General features: G+C 40.1%; 1 long non-coding RNA gene across 1 annotated transcript; it reads left to right on the top strand.

Moving 5' to 3' along the window:
• The first annotated feature begins 1,071 nt into the window (after positions 1 to 1,071).
• LOC144260811 (uncharacterized) lies at positions 1,072 to 20,037 on the top strand. Its single transcript, XR_013345052.1, has 3 exons — positions 1,072 to 1,149; positions 18,222 to 18,280; positions 19,988 to 20,037. It is a non-coding gene; the product is annotated as an uncharacterized LOC144260811 (long non-coding RNA).
• Positions 20,038 to 21,470: the final 1,433 nt, after the last annotated feature.

The following is a 21,470-nucleotide window of genomic DNA, read 5'->3' as shown; positions in this document are numbered from 1 at the left end:
TGAGTAGGCCATTTCTCTTGATTGACATGATCTAGATCCATGTAGTTCACTTTTTGAATTACATGGTGGAAAGTGGGACTGCAAGTTAATAAACCTGCCATTTAGCTCCAAAGGTAGGTTGAAAATTTGACCTCTGGCATAACCTAAGAAGTCCGGCAATTTCTTGCACATTTGACCACATCACAGAACTGTCAGAAAGTCTGGAATACATGTAATTATTTATGCTCAGGAGACACTCAGGACTGGCTGCACTAACATGCATTTATTGGCATAACTGGACAAGGGAATCTAAGCAGATTCTGACTGCAAAATTCCCAGCCATTCGTGTTATTCTTTCACTTGCCCACATATTGAAAAATCCTAGATCTCCTCTCCATTAAATGAATTGCCTTATATATTAATAGCAAAATACAGTAGATGCAGACCTAACTAAAATTACTGTGTTACATTGGTTTTAAAAAAGATGGAACTGATTTTATGCAAAGAATTTTGTTCATACTATTGTGCTTACAATGGAAACAGACACAATGCATAATCACAAGGTTATTATTCATTCTTGCCTTGTAAATTTTCAAATCTGTGGGCCAGTGTCCAATCGGAAAGGAAAAAATTATTCCGCAATAGGCATGAGAATTTTGGCAACTGCTGTATAATCAGTTTGTTGACCGTTTTTTCTGAAGATGTAGTTTAGGTTTGCCTGAGCCTGAGATCTTTGAAACGAATAATGTGTAAATATGTGTTTTAACATGATTGCCAGAAAAGGAAACAAAGTAAAATGAAATCATTACATCAGGGACAGACTTATTGATGTGAACAGCTTCACCTTCAGAACAATCAGGAAATGACACAACTACCCACTCCCAAAGTGTTTTTATTATAGGAAGCAGGGTATCAATTATTGCCCTCTCCTCACTATTAAACATAGGTCTTCCTGGTTTTTCTTTTATCGTCTTACAGCTGTGTCCCAGAAGCTTTCACTTTTACTTTTGCAACATACAGCAGATCAGACTAGATTGAAAAAAGATCCACAGAACAGCATAAGAACATACGAATGGCCATACTGGGTCAGACCAAAGGTCCATCTAGCCCAGTATCCTGTCTTCTGACAGTGGCCAATGCCAGCAGCCCCAGAGGGAATGAACAGAACAGGTAATCATCAAGTGATCCATCCCCTGTCACCCATACCCAGCTTCTGGCAAACAGAGGTTAGGGACACCATCCCTACCCCTCCTGGCTAATAGCCATTGATGGATCTATCCTCCATGAATTTATCTAGTTCTTTTTTGAACCCTGTTATAGTCTTGGCCTTCACAACATCCTCTGGCAGGGAGTTCCACAGGTTGACTGTGCATTGTGTGAAAAAATACTTCCTTTTGTTTATTTTAAACCTGCTGCCTATTAATTTCATTTGGTGGCCCCAAGTTCTTGTGTTATACGAAGGAGCAAATAACACTTCCTTATTTACTTTCTCCACACCAGTCACAATTTTATAGAGCTCTATCATATCCCCCCATAGTCATCTCTTCTCCAAGCTGAAAAGTCCCAGTCTTATTAATCTCTCCTCATATGGCAGCCATTCCATACCCCAATCATTTTTGTTGTCCTTTTCTGAACCTTTTCCAGTTCCAATATATCTTTTTTGAGATGGTGCGACCACATTTGTACGCAGTATTCAAGATGTGCGCATACCATGGATTTATATCGAGGCAATATGATATTTTCTGTCTTATTACCTATCTCTTTCTTAATTATTCCCAACATTCTGTTTGCTTTTTTGACTGCCACTGCACATTGAGTGGTTGTTTTCAGTGACTCCAAGATCTTTCTTGAGTGATAACAGCTAATTTAGACCCCATCATTGTATATTTATAGTTGGGATTATGTTTTCCAATGTGCATTACTTTGCATTTATCAACACTAAATTTCATCGGCTATTTTATTGCCCAGTCACCCAGTTTTGAGAGATCCTTTTGTAGCTCTTCACAGTCTGCCTGGTACCTAACTATCTTGCGTAGTTTTGTATCATCTGCAAATTTTGCCACCTCACTGTTTACCCCTTTTTCCAGATCATTTATGAATATGTTAAATAGGGCTGGTCTCAGTATAGACCACTGGGGGACACCACTCTTAACCTCTCTCCATTCTGAAAACCGATATTTTATTCCTACCCTTTGTTACCTGTCTTTTAACCAGTTACCAGACCATGAGAGGACCTTCTCTTTTATCCCATGACAGATTATTTTGCTTAAGAGCCTTTGGTGAGGGACCTTGTCAAAGGCTTTCTGAAAAATCTAAGTACACTATATCCACTGGATCCCCCTTGTCCACATGATTGTTGACCCCCTCAAAGTAGATTGGTGAGACATGATTTCTCTTTAAAAAAATTATGTTAATTTGTTGGGGAAGAGTCATGTTAATCTACGTGTATGACAATTTTGTTCTTTACTAACGTTTCAACCAGTTTGCCTGGTACTGAAATGAAGTTTACCAGCCTACAATTGCTGGGATCACCTCTGGAGCCCTTTTTTAAAATTGGCACCACATTATCTACCCTCCAGACATTTGGAACAGAAGCTGTTTTAAATGATAGGTTACAGACTACACTTAGTAGTCCTGCAATTTCACATTTGAGTTCCTTCAGAACTCTTGGGTGAATATCATCTGGTCCTGGTGACTTATTACTGTTTAAAAGAAAAGGAGGACTTATGGCACCTTAGAGGCTAACAAATTTATCTGAGCATAAGCTTTTGTGTGGCTGATGTGATTAGGCCCTATGATGGTGTCCCCTGAATAGATATGTGGACACAGTTGGCAACGGGCTTTGTTGCAAGGATAGGTTCCTGGGTTAGTGGTTTTGTTGTATGGTGTGTGGTTGCTGGTGAGTATTTGTTTCAGGTTGCAGGGCTGTCTGTAAGCAAGGACTGGCCTGTCTCCCAAGATCTGTGAGAGTGATGGGTTGTCCTTCAGGATAGGTTGTAGATCCTTGATGATGCATTGGAGAGGTTTTACTTGGGGGGTGTAGGTGATAGCTAGTGGCATTCTGTTATTTTCTTTGTTGCCACACTATCAGAGGCTCGTTCACCTGCACATCCACCAATGTGATATATGCCATCATGTACCAGCAATGCCCCTCTGCCATGTACATTGGCCAAACTGGACAGTCTCTACGTAAAAGAATAAACGGACACAAATCAGACATCAAGAATTATAACATTCAAAAACCAGTCGGAGAACACTTCAATCTCTTTGGTCACTTGATTACAGACCTAAAAGTGGCAATTCTTCAACAAAAAAACTTCAAAATCAGACTCCAACGAGAGACTGCTGAATTGGAATTAATTTGCAAACTGGATACAATTAACTTAGGCTTGAATAAAGACTGGGAGTGGATGTGTCATTACACAAAGTAAAACTATTTCCCCATGTTTATTTCCCCCCTACTGTTCCTCCGATGTTCTTGTCAACTGCTGGAAATGGCCCACCTTGATTATCAATACAAAAGATTTTTTCCTCCCTGCTCTCCTGCTGGTAATAGCTCACCTTACCTGATCACTCTTGTTACAGTGACACCCATTGTTTCATGTTCTCTATGTATATAAATCTCCCCCCTGTATTTTTGCACTGAATGCATCCGATGAAGTGAGCTGTAGCTCATGAAGGCTTATGCTCAGATAAATTTGTTAGTCTCTAAGGTGCCACAAGTCCTCCTTTTCTTTTTGCGGATACAGACTAACACGGCTGCTACTCTGAAAACTGATTCCTGTTTAGTTTATCAACAATCATCACTGCACCATCTCACTTTGTCTGCATCTATTTCCCTTCTCTTTCTCTATATAGACTCTAGCAGCCTGAAAATGCTGTTGCTGAAGAAAATACTTGCTGTTCATCAAGAAAAAAAATATCTCTTTCATTTAAGTAGCTATTAGTGGTATCTCTGTTTGAATCTCGTAACATCATCAAGTACTCGCTAGGATTAAGTTTCTCAGACACAGATTGCGTACGTGAAAGCAGCTTGGCAAAATGAGGAAGTGATATGTTAACAGCTAGCGGAGTTCATAAGCACTGGCAGCTAGGTCTGGCTGGAAAACACGAATTCCTTTTTGTGCAAACCTGTGACATTTGTTTCATTTCTGATGTGTAGCCACTAGCACAATCGACAGGGGATGTGCGTCCCACAGACCAGGGGAGTGCTAGAGAATTGAACCACATTGCCAGGCTATTGGTTATTCGTAGTGGCGGTGGTGGGGTTGCATGTGTGTTTGTGTGGGTGTGTCCATCCCTGTCCGTCCCCCAATTTCATCCTGGAACTGACAAACCTTTTCCAACTAAAGTTTTGTGAAACTGATATACTTCTGCAAAAATGTTCGGTTCTGACAAATCTGCATGTTCTAACGGGAAAAAAAAATGTCATCAAAAAGTTCCTGACCAGCTCTATTATCAACTTTGCAAGTGTATAATAGACATTTGGGGTGAAATCCTGGCCCTATTGAAGTCAATGGGAGTTTTCCATTGATTTCAATGGGGCCAGAATTACCCCTTCGATACATTGCAATCTGTTTTCTAAATTCTTGGGATGGGGAAGTTGAGAGACAATCCCTCGCCCACCTTAGAGAAGACCAGACCCCCCATTGTGTGTCTGATTCCTAAGTACCACACATTAAGAGACTGTGACATTTAAGCAACATTGTTCTTCTGGCACTAGTTGTGAATGTTTAGAGTCACTATTCGGGGTGGGCACTTGAGGGGATATAGCAAGGAGGTAGGGGTCTGTGTAAACATGAAATAAAACAGTCTTACATTTGCCGTGAGCATGGTGTCCTTGGTCTCTGTAATCTGTACAGTTCTCACAATGATACAATCGAATTCTCAGAAAAGGCCAAATGCTTGGTTCTTTGTCTATGCTATAGTGATAGTATAGTGCATTTTATTTCTGGGTATCATCTATACATATGTGAAACGCAGTGGAATGATTTAGCTGAAGTAAGGACATGTATTGATTCATTTCATTTCTGTAATTTTATAACAGTGATATAAAAGCTGGGTAATAGAGCCTGTCAAGGGCAAATATTTTACTACAAATGTTGTAGTCTACTGCTATACCTGTAAAAGGTGGAATATGTAAGATATTGTAACTGAAACAAATGCTTATTTAGATAGATTCATTTACATTATACCTAGGATTTATTAGGCCATATCGTTCATTCACTGCCACACTACTGATCCATTTGATATATTTTTAGAACTTTATCCAGGACAGTTTTAAATGGTTCAGGCAATGGGATATGGTAAAGATGTGCAGCCAACTTATGTGTATAAAAAAAGATTTTAGGGTCAAAAGGGACCATTAGATATTGTAGTCCGATTTCCTGTGTAACACTGACAGGAAAACTTCATTGAGTTAACCCTGTAACAAGCCCAATCATTTGTTAGCATATCTTCCAGAAAAATCACCTCATCGTGATCTGAAGACATCAAGAGATGGAGAATCCATCACTTCCCGTGGGAGTTTGCTCCAAAGTCTAATCACCCCCATTGTTAAAAAAATGTTCATTATTTCTAATTTGAATTTGTCTGGTTTTTACTTCCAGCCATTGGCTCTTGTGTCTTTGCTAAGTTGAAGAGCCTTTTAAATACCCAGTAGGTATTTATACACTGTTATCAGGTCACATCTCAGTCTTTTTGAAACTCTGAACAGAATGAGCTCTTTAAGTCTCTCACTGTAAGGCATTTTATCCAGCCCTTGAATCTATTTTGTGGCTTTTTTCATTTTTGGTCATTATATTTTTTTGTGCAAACATGCTGAATCCTCTGCTCTAAGTGGAAAACAGAAGTCAACCATGATTAAAACCATAATATTTACATTCACCCCTAAATTCATCTCAAAGTTTTTAATCTGGGAATTTCCTTATCTCCCACTCTTAAATAGAAGCACTTAGTCATCGGCACATAGCTGTGTCCTTGTGCATAAAATATACACAACTAGCCGCAGATCTGTCTACAAGAACAATCTCTTTATACAATCAATGCTACCTATGTACATTTCCCCATCCAGATTCTACTCCCATGCCCACACAAAGTCAGGGTCTCAGTTGTTCAATATAGTATAATGTAAAGTGTCTGACTAGTGTACAGGTTTCATAAAAATGCATCTGCACCCTTTTTATGCCAGCAGCTAACTATAAGATGTTTTCCAGAAAGAAATCCAATTGGGGTTTGTTGAGAAGACACAACTTTTCAAAGTTCTGGCTTATTGCAATTGAACATCCATCATGCTTTCCCCTCATGAGTAACTATCTCAAGGAAAGTTATTTTGAAAAAATTATTCTGCACTCCTCTTCAAGATCTGGGTTTTGTGTGTACTTTTCAACAAAAGCTTGCTGATGTCACCTGTACTTGTGAATCATCTGATGGCAGATAACAATGTGTTAATCATCTCCTTTATTGTGGAATATCATGATCAAAATCTGTACTAGTGAAAAGGAAGACAATACTTGAACTGTATGGCACAATGGACAACTGTTAATATAACAACATGGGGAGTTTTATAAATATAGGAATGCTGCTCCTCATTCCATTGCATTTTTATTGGTTCACAAGAGAATAAAGAAATGTCTTTCATGTCTGTGTCTACAAGGTCCCAAATATGATCATGATTGCCATGCACCCCAAAACATGGGAATGGGCTATTATCAGTTAAACACGATCATTTGAATCACTGCATTGGGACTATTTGGTGTATGCCTTTGCTGGGGCCAATGGACAGAAGGTAAGCATGCAGTTAAAGTCAGTATGGTTTGGTGGATTGGGCAGGAGTATCACCTCCTGGTGCAGTGAGGAGTTTTAAGACTCAAAAGATATAAAACATAGCAGTCCTTTATTGTGGAATAGCGTGATCAAAAGTTGTACTAGTGAAAAGGAAGATAATACTTGTACTGTAAGGCATAAATTATAGATATCATTCTAGAAGCCCTCAGTTTCTTGTGCTTTGGGATCTATAAATTGCTAAAAATTGCTACACACTCTCATTGCTACACGCTCAGAGCTATGAGTCAGATTTACCATAAAGAAATATAAGCATTCCCTTATTAAAAACATCATAGAAGTCTGTTGCAATTGTACATCCTGTCTGAAAGTCTTACTTCTATATGGGGCCCAATCCTGGTCTTATGAAGCCAGTGGGAGACTTTCCAAGCAGAAGCAGGCCTATAATGTTCAGGGCCAGATATAGAACACACTGTAAATGAATGAAAGCATATCTTTGTTGCCACACATTTTCAAAATTTGGCTTTGTTGCAGACACATAAAAGCAGGAGATAAAGCTGTCAAACCACAGTGTAATGTGGAATTATTTTAACAGTCTGGTGTTCTTTACATTAGTATATAATTATGTTTCAGTTAAAGGGCTACTTTAAGATTCATTTTCTTAAACCACAGGAATAATGCTTTTAACCTTCTGCATTAACCGCAAGTGCTGTTGTAAAGAGCTGTGACACTGTGTGCTTCCCTGGCTGCCTACAGCTTTTTATTTATGTTGAAAACTTCACCATACCAAATCAGACAAATTTAGAACTTTCGTTTTCATTAAGCCTGTACTTTGGTTTGATTTGTGTTTCTGTCCTGGGGCCAGTGGCCCTACAGGAAGGATCAGGGCCTAAATGGCCCGTGATATCCCTATGGGGAATACCTGGGAGCAGTGAGGTGCTTCCAGGTGGTGCCCCTTTAATACATTAGAAATAGAGCAGCTGAGGCAGAAGGAGACTGCTAGAACAGTATAAAGAGGAAGTTGCTATTGGGAGGGAGAAGACCTGTGGTTGCTGAAGGCTGGAGGAGCTTGCCGGAGGTAGACGATGCCTCTGTGAAGACAAGAACTGCGTGAGGGCTAAGAGTTCACAGTAGGATTGCCAAGAAAAGTGTCAGAGTCCCTGGAGAAGGGAGATAGTGGGGAGCACATGTCAGTAAATTCCAGGAAGGGAGCTGGTCTGCCTGTAGATCAGAGAGACCTACAGCCTGAGCCAGGCTCCTGGGAAGGGAAGAGGAAGATGAAGAGTGTGCTGTCAAAGAGAAAGAGAGACACATACACCCTGGACAGGGAGCAATGTAACTAAGAGGTTAGCTCTCCAGGGAGGAATAGTGGAACAAGAGACTGAAGCCCAGCATGAATGTGGGTGGACAGCTAAGACTGGGAGTCACGAGGGACTGCTGCTGACTTCCCAACAAGAGAAGAATAAAACTCTGACAGGAAACTGAATCGTGGGCCTATTTCTCTGTTAACTGATTGCTTACTTATGAATAAAGTTCCTGTCTCCCCATTCCCCCACCAAATAAGGAGTTATTGTAGGTAACATCTGAGTCAGGACTGATTTGTGTAGCCAGAAGGGGAAGCTGAGGCATGGCACAGGGCCTAGGCTTGTGCCAGTTTCTCTCAAGTGAGTATGGTTTGCATGACTGGCAGCCCTAGAGGCTGAAGCTGAGCAGCGTAGGTCCAGAACTGAAGCTGTGTGAATAACTGATTTTTCAGTTTGCTGTCAATTCTGAAAAAGCAGGAGGGGAAAAGAAACCTCAGTTTGGGTTGAACTGAAACCAAAGTTCTCCAGATCTCTTGGCAAATCGAAAAAAGTCAGAAAAATCTTGTTTTGGGGCACACAAAATGCTTTGTTTGACCTGAAATTAAACACGGTCTTTCTGGGCATTTAAAATCTTTTTTTTTAAAAAAGCAAAAGAAATAAAGGGCTAGAGTCATAAAACACCAGTGGCGGGGCCACTCCCTCTTCTGTGCAATGGTCCAGTGGTTAGGGTGCTTACTTGCGGGAGAGGGACGGGGATAGTTCCAGTCCTTGTTTCAGTGAATATTTGTTTGTGTGCCATAGAACAGCTTCAGCAAAACCCAGCCCAGAATACGGGGTGGTTAGGGTACTGCTCCAGAGCAGAGATTTGAATCTGGGTTTCCCAGAGGAGTGCCCCTAACCACTGGTGTGTTGAGTGAAAGGAAGCCCCAGGTCCTCCTAAGCTTTTTGAATCTAGCCTGAAAAATCAAAGTAGTTCATTTTGATAATGTTGAGTCAAACAGTTTCAGCCCTGCCAATTTGTTTGTTTCAAGCAAAACAATTCCTTAAAACTGATACAATTTTTCAAAATGTTTGATCAAAATCTGCATTTTTTTTCAGTTGAAAAAAGTTTCGGATAAAAATGTTTACGCAGCTGTATATAGCACATGCTTTGGTAGTGCAAACTTCCCCATTAAATGGGCCATATTTCTTTCTGCTGCATCTGTAGGATCCTGATGCACTGATATAACTGAAGAGAACTTTGAGTTATTAAAGGAAGGCAATTAGCTTTCTCTGAAACATTTATCATATAATCTAAGTCTGGTAAGCACAAGATATTTCAGTTGACTGGCAAATGAATTGTGTGAATATGTGCGGGAAGGATGGTGCCCCATTTCAGTTAGATGGGACAGTTAGAACTGGCTCACTGGGCCAGCTTTCTTTCTTTCTTTCTTTCTTTCTTTCTTTCTTTCTTTCTTTCTTTCTTTCTTTCTTTCTTTCTGTAAGGCACCAAGTGCCTTTCAGGGGTAATAATAGCACTCCTTATACTATTTAAATAGAGACTTTGGCCAAGATTTTCAAAAGATGTGCCGGATGCCTCAATTTTGGGTGATTTTTAGAAAGTAAGGAGCACTTACCTCCTGAAAATCAAATGGTTGTATTGTGTTTCAAGTCTGATACTCAAAAATTAAGTCACCCAAAATCACTGTCACTTCTGAAAATCTTGCACATATAGATTTTTTTAAATCATATTTTTTTCAATCACCAGTTAAAAGGGATCATGGGACTAAAAGGCTATCCTCCCTGCCTCTTCTATCTCCCTTCTAATCACTCCCCAGACCCAGAGGAGATAATGCATCGGGTTCTCTGCATGTTAAATATCTGTCTGGATTAAACTTTCTCCTTTCAAGCATGGAAGGTAATTGTACAGTTCCCATGATGACTTAAGACAATATTGCCTCAGAACAAGCAGGACTTGGCCTTTCCTTTTGATGAATCAAGTGATACCTGATGCCAAATTCTGGGGAGCCAAAAAGTTAGGACAAATTTTTTAAAAGTGCTTAAGTGACTTAGACTCTAAATTATTCAGGCACTTTTGAAAAATTTGCCTTTAGGCTCATGCTCTGTTCTCTTGCATTTATTGAAATTGATAACTCAGGACATGTGAACATTTGTAGTTAGGAAAGGTAGTTAATTTGGATCTAATACAGAATAAACTGGAATTAGGTTAGACAAGGTGGGTGAGGTAATATCTTCTATTGGACCAACTTCTGTTGGTGAGAGATGAAGCTTTTGAGCCACACATGGCTCTTCTTCAGCTTGTCTCTCACCACCACAAATTAGTCCAATAAACGATATTACCTCACCTACTTTGTCTCTCTAATATCCTGGGACCATGGCTACAACTACACTTGAACTAGGTTATGCAGTTTAAACAAAAAAACGAACACCATTTGAATGGCTTTTGAATAAAAGGTCACATACACTGTTCCTTGTCCACAATGCATTAGTTAGAGGAAAAACAACTAGTATTTTAGGCCCACAAAAAATAGGAAAAAAATTACTTATAAATTTGAAATGTGCCAAATTCAAATACAGTCCTTTTGGATTTTGTTTGTTTCCTGTATAGAGCCCAGTACCCTTTTCCTTCTAATTGCCTTCGTCTAGACAGAAATTGACTATAAAGCAATATCAATACTGCATATTGCCCTGGCATCAAAGAAGAACTCTCAACATTTTAATGATGCATTTTGTAGCACAGTAGTAGTAGTGAATGGATTTATTTTAACATGGGAATAAACTGGTTGCTGAAGATAATTTTTATGGTACATCTCCATATAATTTCTGCCAAACAAACAAAATATTCCTTAGATAATAGAGGTATTAGGCTGACACATTCTGGGTATTTGCTATACTGAATTAAAGTCCCTATAAATTCTAAATTCTTTTACTTTGCTGACTTTGCAGAGTTCCATGGTAAACAAACTGGCACATCATAAAACCTACTTATTGAACAAAGACAACATATTTTATGTATTGACTTTTGCATGATTCAATTTACACTAAGTATCACAATGACCTCTGTAACTACACTGTGAACTTTAAAAGCAAGTTTGCATTTTGTGGTAAACTCTTCCTTTTCAGTGTGGTTTTTAAAATGATGACCCAGCCTTTCAAAGATTGATGAAAGCACAGTAGACATTCCAGCTGGATAATGAAAATTAAAGGTCTTCACAATGCTGAGGGCAATAATTACTGATGTAAAAGGATGGAAAAGTGGATCAATTAATTGTTAAAATGATTTTTAAACTTTCTTTATAAATTATATTGGGTGAAAAACAGAATGATTGTTCTTGTGTTTGCATATAGAGGTTTTGAACCCTTCACCAGAGCTTTAAAGTCCTGCAGTTATAATTAAATCAGAGATAATGTGTCCATTTCTGTCACCCTAATATTGATTTAAGTTCTTATACTGCGCCCATTTCTGTGGTTTCTGAGTGCTTTACTACTTACTCATACAAATAGTTCGGATTCATGGGAACTGTATACTAGTGACTTGATTTAGAGTATTCCTGTAAATGTTACAGTATCAGGTCCCATATTTGAATGAAAGGGCTATTATCTTTTGCCAAACTCATTACTTACTGGGTCTGTTTTGGGGTTGGAGGGGAGAAAAAGTTTTTTGGGGGGCGGGGACAGGTTTGGCTGATCATGCGAAAAGGAGAAAAGATGAGTTTGTACCACCTTTGGGGATCCTCGGTTCCTTATGCTGGGTTCCTTATGGTTCTATTCATATTGGTGGAGCAGAAACAGAGAATTGGAATGACTGTGATTAGTGGTATGAAATGTGCCAATTATATGGTGATTAAACCTTGGCTGAATACTTTAACTGTTCATTTCCAGACTTAACATTTTGGGGTATTTTTGAAGATTTCAGATTTTTGTAAAGAAAGTGTAATTTTTTTGTGTGTCAGCTGAGCTATGGTTAAACTATACTTCTGTTTTTTTGCAGGTTTTGTTTAGTTTGAACTGAGTGCCAAAAACTGTTTACATTGAGTGGGCATATAAAATGCATAGGAGGGGAATCCTGCTTCCATAGTTCTTAGAGGCCTTCCAAAGTGAGGCTTCTCTCCTACACACTTGGTAAATCCAGAGACTGACTGACTATTTCTGGACACAATAGGGAGGTAGTAGTCCATGGATGTGGGAGCGGAGGAGACTTTTATTCATATTGAAAACTTTATTTCCTTAAGGTCTTCTATAGTTTATCCACATTGAATAGTTTAAGCATTTAAAAAGGTAAGAGAGCCTGCTTCAGCGCCAGGATTGGAGCGATCCCTGTTGCCCAGCAGAGTGGGGGCAGGGAGAGAGCTGGGGACACAGAGGGTGGCTTGTGGGATGGGGAGCTCATTCTCCTTTCCAAGCAGCTCCACGCTTACAGCAGTTGTGGCTATAGATCCCTTTACCCATCCCCCCTCCACCCCCAACAACTACTTATGCACCAAACCAACCTTCTCCAGATCGGGTCAGTTGGGTGTTTGGTCAGTTTGCAGATCTTTCTGTGGCTTATGTTCCCCCAGAAGTTTAATTCTTTTCAGGATTTGGCCCAAGCACTTTAGTTACTATACTGTAAAATAATGCTAAAAATGGGGGGTCAGAATGACCAAAATTAGCATAATGAGCATCCTGAATCTATTTCTTACTCATTGTCTGATGGCAGCAATGCTGTTGAAGTCAGATGTAAATCTTCAGAATTTTCATATGGTATTGTAAAGACCCTAATGCTCCCTCCTTAAGTGGATAGGAGCAGGAGATATCCTCCACGCTTGCCATACAGGTTGTTTCTTGAGGAAGAATCTCCAGATTATTTTTTCATCTGAGAGATTCTTCAGCTATCCTATTTTAGCCCATAAATCTCATCTTCCAAAGACAGCAGCTGTGCCAATATATCTGTAATAACTCTACTTACCTACTTTTCCTTTTCCTGGCCTCTTTCTTTCAATCTCTTCTTGTTTCATTTACTTCTCCTCTTCATTCTTTTCTCTCTGCTTTCTTCTGGTTGCTTTATTATATTGGTTTACCTACATGGCATTCTTTAGACTTTCCTGTAAGTTGAGTGAATCAGTTTGTTTGCATTCAGTCTTTGTTACTGCACATTTACTCATTTGTCCCTAAAAAAGCTTCCTCAAATGAAAATCTTCAAAAAGGGACTTTCTCTGTATATAATTCTGTTACCCTATTATCCCCCAGATGGGTCTATGGCTACAAACAGCTCTCTGTGTAATAACAAAACAAGTTTTCTACAGTAGCACACGGTATGATTTACACTAGGCAATTAAATCAGTTCCTAAAGGGTGCATGGTACTAAAAACTGTAATGGCTTGACAAACATGAGTATTGTGTGGCTGTTTTAACGTTTCCATAAGTACTTCATTAAACTGTAAAAAGGAGACCATAACTGCAATGTACAGCCAATAGACTGCATTGTAACATAAAAGCGTTTGAAGGAGTTTTTGTTCGTTCCAATTAAAAATGGCATGTTCAAAAGAAAAGGTAGGGTCAGGGCATTTCAAATTAGAGTCCTTTCCAGATGACGATTTTTAACTATTTATGGCTTTAGGATCCAAACCTCCAAACACATATTACTAGGCATAGCGCGTACCACTGTAGGTAATCTCATTTACTTCACAAAGACTATGCATAATAGTAAACACTAAGCCCAGTAGTTTTGGTAGGGTCAAGCCCTTCCATGCGATAGGACTTATGTGGGTTGAGTTGGATGACCCTGTCGTGGTATGAGGCCCTGAGATGGCGCAGAGGCTGCACAGACACTCTTTATGAGGTACACTTTATGGGTCTGTTTTTTGGGCATGGCAAATTCCTGGTGACTGCTTTATGGGATATGACATAAGGAAGGTTTTAATAGTCACACGAGATACCAGAACATGATCACAAGGATTCAAATGTTAATGGCCACAAATAACAGGATTATAAATACTGCTTGTGTAATGATGTGGATAAAATACATCAAAGTGATGAACTTCGCGTTTCTCTTTCTTGGTGGGTTTTTAATATCTGTGAGATATTGGGTTTGCTTGCGACCACAGTCAAAATATTTGAGAAGGCAAAAATCAGGGTAGGGAACATCCTTATGTTTCCATGGATGTTTTTTTCTCCACAATAGTCAATTACAGAGATGGTTTGTTTGAAGCAAGCATGATTATCCACAGTATTAGTTAACTTTCTTTGAGATGAGGAGGATTCAGACTTTTTAAGTTAAATTAGATGTGCAACAGCTCTTACTCTGGGAAATAGCCATGGTTTTACAGTGCAGAAGCATTAGAGGAAATACTTCTAGCACTCCAGGTTTAAGTAATTTCAAGTAATGTAGACAATGGGAGCCTGATTAATCTGTTTTACCCACTCCTCCAAGAATCCAAATAACTCCAATTCAAGGTAATGGGAGTTACTTCTATCCTGTGGGAGAAGTGAAAAATCAGATCCTACATTTTTAAAGTGAATTCAAGAAAGGAATGCGTGCAACCTACTTCACTTGTGAGTATTAAATTACTGAGCCTGATTGCATTTAAACTGAAGACCTACAAAGAAAATATATTCATGATCAAATAGTGAGCTCTGCTAAGTCTGGTCTGTAAATAAGAAAAGGTGAGCATGCATACTGTGCCTCAGACAGAGCCTTCCTTATGTCTTCTGGCTTCCAGGATCTTTATATCCAACTCCATTCCCCTCCTCCCCTGCCAAGAAGCATAAAGCCAAAACCTTCATGTGTTTTTTAGGTTGCAACAGCAGGAATCTAGTTCAGAGGTTCTCAACGTGTGGTCCATGGACAACTGGGGGTCCCCAGACTATGTCTAAGGGGTCTGCAAAAGGCTGTCGTTACCATAGAACAGTGGTTTTCAACCTGTGGCATACGGCCCACTGGAGGAACCGCAGACTGTCTAAAATTTCCAAAGGGGTCTGCACATTCAAATTTTTTTAGGGGTCCACAACCACTAGATCTAGTTAACACTCACCACAAGAGGCAAGTAGTATTTTTTTGGTATGTTTATCTGTGTATATAATCTGTGTCTGGGCCCTGGAGAGGGCTAAAGAGCAGGAATTCTCATTGAGGTTCTCCTTGCAGAGATTTTTCCCATGTCATTCCATCAGTGGATTAGGGTTTGCTTCCCATCCATGGGACTGGACTCCCAAACCTAGAGAACTTCACCATTGTGGGTGGATCATGTGGCATCAGTGGGAAGCTTAGGGTCATACCCATGGAGGCTATTTGCCTTTGCAGCATCTGAAGCTCTGCTCTACATCAGTGGCTCTATTGCCAGTGACTCCCCTATCCTGAGCTCCCTTGGGAGTCCTCTTAAAGCAAATCCCCACTGTGGAGCAGGCTCCTCATTCCTGGGGAAATGTTCCTGAGGCTGTGATGAGATGATGTGAGTATTCCTGGCCCCCTCCACTTCTATCCTGAATCACCCCTGGCCCCAGACAGATCCTCAGTGCACTCTCTATGGGGTCTGTGGGAAGAGGATTCTTCTGCCATGGAAGCAATTGACTCATTCTGTTTGGGTGGGGGACTTCAACACGCTGCTGGGGATACCCACAGCTGAGCGCTGTGGTATTACCTCTCTGCCTCAGCAAGAGTTAGCTTTGATTGCGCTTAGACTGTGTGTGTATAAGATCCTTGCCACACTAGTCTGTTTTCCTCACCAGCAAAATCCTCAAGACTCTCCAGCCCAAACTTACCTAGCAGTTAACAATCAGTGAATTCCAGCTCCCAAGCGCCTCAGAGATGTTCCTCTGCAGTGCACAGCCCGTATCGCTGCACATTCACAGAAGACATTAAATTTGCTGCCCTTTAAAACAGTCAGTACATTACCGCTTAATTTAAGGGGGCTAAACATATCCTTCCCTTCAAATACAGCACTGAGTTGGTCTACAGTAAAAATAAAACAAGTTTAGTCACAAAAGGACATAGGTTAAGTAATACCATGTAAGAGGGATGAAGGTAGAAACGGACACCAGTAAATAAAAGTGAAACCACATTTAAAAAACTAAAATTTTAATCTAGCAAGATAGTCTTTATTTAAGATGGTTTCTCTAACCCATAGGCTCCTTTCCAGCTTTTACTGGCCAGGATCCATAACAGGGATAAATCACTTGGTTCCTTTGTCTAAAGTGAAGGATAACCCAGGGTTCTTTGCCTGACTCTTTCATAGTCCAGTGAACATTTGAAAAGTATTCTTCTGAAAGGTTCCCCCAGATGAAGTTTTAGTTCATGCTGAGAAAAGGAGCCATGAGGTCTGGATGATAAGGCTCCATGCTGGTTCCTCCCCTGTTGGTGATTGCTACAATGCAAATTGATTTCTTCCTACAGTCTCAGATATACAAATGAATAACCAACTAACTATGATTGCACCTGGAGGCACTGGACTTCCCTTTCTATGGGAAAAACCTGTTTACCAATCCCAGATTTATCTGTTTGAACACATTTTAGTCCCATTTTGTAGGTTTATTGTATGTGCATTATGCAATATTAATCAGTGTTACCAGTTTTACCTTACATGACACAGATTATGACAGTAGTGAGTTGGGGTACACTGAACTGGTTTGGTTAGCTGAAACTCACTAACAGATACCAGGCAGCCCCTTCCCCTCTGGCATTGGGATGCTGTCAGGGTCACAGGGACATCTGCAGGCAGATCTTGGAAGCACAATCAGAGCCTCTGTTTGTACTTTCTGATATTTTCCAGAAGCCCCAACAGGGCAGTGGACTAGGGTCATTACAAGGAGGGCTGGAGGAGAGGAGTAAGTCTCTCCTGTATCTGCTGCTAATGTTTGCAATACATGAGACAGATCTAAAGTCCTTACTAGTTCTTACTGAAGAAAAGGTCTCATGGAAGTAATTGAATCTTTAGTTCCCCTTTCTTTATCCATGTGCAGGTTTATGAGTACTGAGAATAGGTCCTGAGTTAACTCTGATTTTCTAATTCCTTTTTGGAAAAGTTCTAAGGGTGGAACCAATAAGGTTCCTCTTGATCATGCTAAAATCCTTACATCTGTTACAATGGGTACTTCAGACTGCTTGCAGTCTGGGGGCAGAACCAGACAAGTCACTGGCAGCAGAGAAATACACCACCTCTTGAAGTTCCATCCAGTTTTAGCTACCTCTTCAGCAGCTGATGACTCAGTCAGGCCTTCTGGCTGCAGAGCTCTTTTTGAGGGGGAATGTCACTCTTTTGTTTCAGTTTCTGACAAACAACTCGAGTCAATGCAGTGTAATTTTAGCCTGTGTTGGTGCCTGGATATTAGAGAGACAAGGGTGAAGTAATATTGGTCTGATTGCGGAGCTCAAACACTTCCTCTCCCGCCCTCACCCCCTGTCTTTCCATGCATTGCAGATTGAGGGCACCAGACACAGCACAGAAAGCCAGAGAGTTCAGTTAGGGGCCAATAGGCCCAGTTCACCCTCTATAACAGGCCTCCCAGGTGATCTCTCCTATTATCCCAAGGGCCGCTAAGGGAAATACAAACCCATGAGGCGCGTATGGATCCCAGGCCCGTATTTTCCTTGCAAGACCCAGAAGGGGGCTGGGAGAAAAATAAACCAATCCTCCTTGAGCACTGGGAGTCACTGGCCACTTGAAATATTTCTAGAGCATTCTCTGAGGTCTGTGTTGCTACCTCCTCTGAAGCAGGGCCAGAGTGACAAACTTCCAAAGGGGAAATAAAATCGTCACTGTTTTCCCTACTCACCTTCATGCCTGGGTCCCTTGTTCACATTTGAGGAATGCAAACATGGCAGATCAAAGCAGAACAGATCAGGCCATACCCATTATAATGATCTGTGCACCTTACTACTCACAGAAAGGAAATTCTTATGTAAGCATACACTCAAGTCCCTTAGTATTTAATAGGCAATTAAATCCTTTCTATAGGTAAATGGAACCTTGCTGTAGAACTATAGCAATTCTCTATTAAATAGTTATTAATAAATAATTCTATGGGCTGATTTTAAAATGCCATAGCAGGATTATCACTTTCTACTACATTCTGGGAGACTCTTACATAGGGGTTATGTTTTTTTCATTGAAATGTCTAATACTTGTGCAACATGATTCTTTCACAAAGGTGAAAAATACATTATATTTCTCATTTTACAAGGTGGCTTATAGCACATGCAAGACAGTGTCCCGCTCCCGGTGGCTAAATTCCTCTGGCAGGTATGCAATAGTGAGGAAAAGACACCCTCCAGGTATCTCCATTTGATGATTCCCTCTCTCTCTCCTTTACTTTATTTTGTGGGAAGGTACCTAAGAACGTGAACCCATAGGGGAGTTAGTATGAGTTTTCTGGATTGAGGGGTGGGGGGAAAAGAAGCTGGCGTTCCAGTCTCAGTGAGTTTGGGTGAGGTTTCAAATTATTGCGTGAATGTGGGTGGGTGCGGTGGGAAAGGGTGGCTCCAGGCGATAGTGGGTGTGAGTGAGAGGTGCTAGGGATGGATGAATGTGTCTGTTTATGCATGCATATATATAAAAATTACCTTTTAATCATCCACACATAAAATCCATTAGGTTAACAAATACTGGACAAATTTCTTATTTAGCACACAGACTCACTCTGTACTTATTTATTTTAGTTGACTTCATGTGCTGCATTTAGAATGCCTCTAGGCAAGAACAACTGTTTTCACAAAGCCATAATTGAGCAGATACGATAGTGTGCATACTAGTGCCGTTTCAACTGAACTGAAAAAGTTAAAGAAATGCCATTGGTGGCTAATATAACCAGATATACTTTCTCTTTGCAACCAGAGGTTGATGGTGTATGGATTATTGACTGTTTAAACTCTATTATAGTTCTGGAGAAAGTATACAAATATAAAAATCCTCTTAAAAATGAGCCATGTATTGAAGCATACACAGCAAAGAACCAGTCTGTTGTTGACTCTGAAGAAAATGCTAAATTCTCTTTCTTTTTGGTACACTTAGTAACATTTCCAGGACTCATGGAAATGTCTACTATGCTACAGGAAGAGAATTAAAGTTCAGTGTAAAATAGACTTATTTGTATGGACTTGTTTCTTGATTTCTACAGGGGAAGGGCCATGTTAATTCATTATTATTATTTTTTTGCATTGAGATACACAGTGTAGAATAAGTGAAAGTATGAAAAACTTTCCTTTACTTTTTCTTAAGTGAATCTGTTTTACTAAAAACCTAATAAATTGGGTGAGTCTTGAAGAATTCTGTCAAACCATGTAATTAAAATGTTTTATTTACCTTCTTCTCTGTGACGAGAATTATAGGAAGCCCAAAGGGAGGAGAACTGGAATGTAAAGCAATATTGTGTTAATGACCCTGCTTGTACAGACAAAGGAAGTGTCTGTGAGAGAGGGCAGAGGGAATGCTGGAGAGCATTGCTTGCTGTCTTTGCATTTCCTGACAGTAACTTATGCAATATTGTACCTCTGTTCTACAGAAACCCACACTCTAGCAAGACACTGTTAGCACTGTTAATCATGCCTGCTCTTGGTATCTCAGCCCCAGTGGGTCACTGGTAAGCTTTTAATATCTTGGGGAAGTGCAGAACCAGGGTCTTTTTCCATTTCCCCAGGGATATTATCTGTCATGGGATTTACCAGTGGATGACTGTATTATCAAGTTACATGTGTTTTGACATCATAAGTGAACTTAACAGCTTTTCCAGGGGATGCAGAAATAATGTCTGGCTTTCTTGCATTTGTAGCCATCTGAATATGTGGAGAACTTGACTAATGAGGAATAAGCAAACTGAGTCAGGAAGAAAAAAAATCACCTCTCAAAGCTTTGCTTGGTTTTTAGAACCATGTTTGTGAAGGTTCTGAAATGTATAGTTAACTATTTGTCTTTTCATTAATTTTAATTTTCCTCCATTTGTGCCCTCTCAAGCTTCAGACCTGGACTGGGCTGGAACTAGAAGAGCTGTATGATCACAGGAGAAGTCACTGTAGGTCTGGCTCAAACTGGAGCAGTTAATACTGGAAATCTCATGAGAGAGTCTTTTCTTTTGAGACTTTCAACTCAATTTTACAGACACAAGTTGTTTACGTAGCTTGGAGCTTTGGGCATGTATCCACACTGAACCCAAACACACAGCCTTTTGGAGTTTGCCTTCTTTAACAGCGGATCAAAATGCCTCTGAACTTGAGACAGATCTTGATCCATATCCATATTTTGCAGTTGTTGCCCCTTTCTAGCTACCAACAGAGCAGCAGCTTTATCCAGAAGAGAAGAGGTGGGCTGGAAGTTTCACAAGAATAGACTCAGATGCTACCAACACCCTCAGCTGAAGAGACCAACTTATTTATTATTAAGTGCGAGCAGGTAAAATACCATCTATCTGTGTTGCCAGGAGGATAATAAGGATGTGCTCAGGCTAAAGAAGCTCTAATCGGCATTATGTTGCAAAACTAAAAGACAGCTAACACAACTACACAGACTGGGATCATTTTAAAATAAAAATCTTCAGAGCTGTTTCGGTGTATGGTGCTTGTGGGAGAGAGTAGAAGAAGAAGGTGGTGTGTGTGCGTGGGGGAAGCATTTTAGTGGAGTCTCTCCTCTCTTTTGGCATTCAGATTACATCTTCCACAGGATAGGTCCCAAAAAGCTTGACCTTGTTGTCAGCATGCATGCAAATAGGTTGAAATGATTCTGACACAACCCAGTAGCAGTTAATGTGCCACTAAGAGGCATGGAGCAGCTCTGCTTGAAGTCAGTTCTTCAGAAGGAAAAGTGAACACAGAGCAACTGCATTGAATAATAACTCTGAGAGAAATACCAAAAAGTTGAAAGCCAGCTGCCATAAACATTCATTTAAGGAAATGACAGGTTCTTAAAAATATCAGGAACAATCCTCTAAGAGAGGGAAACCATTTTCCATCTTACAATTACTGGTGATGTGAAGACTAAATTGTTCTTGTCCTACCTCTGATCTTTACTAGCTGTTCTCTGTGTAGGAAATTGTTGCAAGTATATAAATGTAACTCTTCTACTATAAGGTGGAATTTTTCACCTATGATATGAGTGTGGCTGATATTATAAGGCTGCAGATCATGTTATCAGCTTTTGTGCCATATTAAAAGACTAATCTCTAGTTGGCACAGCTGTACCAAGCTGCTTGCCTGAAGTTTAGTATTGCCGTAAACCTAATCAAATCTCCATTTGTCCCAAAGGCTGCCATCAGTCTACCAGCTGGGTCTAGTTGTGGAATTTGGCTTCAGCCGTAAGTAGGGATGGCCTGTAGAGTTGCATCACTTCAAGAGGAGCTAGAATTGTGCCCCAAGAATAGAGCTATTACTCAACTGTGCCTTAAGAATAGAGCTGTGTGAATAATTGCCTGTTTTGTTTTGTTTGTTTGGTTTGTCAAATTGTT

The sequence above is a fragment of the Eretmochelys imbricata genome, chromosome 2 (genome assembly GCF_965152235.1).
Source record: "Eretmochelys imbricata isolate rEreImb1 chromosome 2, rEreImb1.hap1, whole genome shotgun sequence".
NCBI classification, from domain to species: Eukaryota; Metazoa; Chordata; order Testudines; family Cheloniidae; genus Eretmochelys; species Eretmochelys imbricata.
This window is presented reverse-complemented; position numbering and strand designations above follow the sequence as displayed.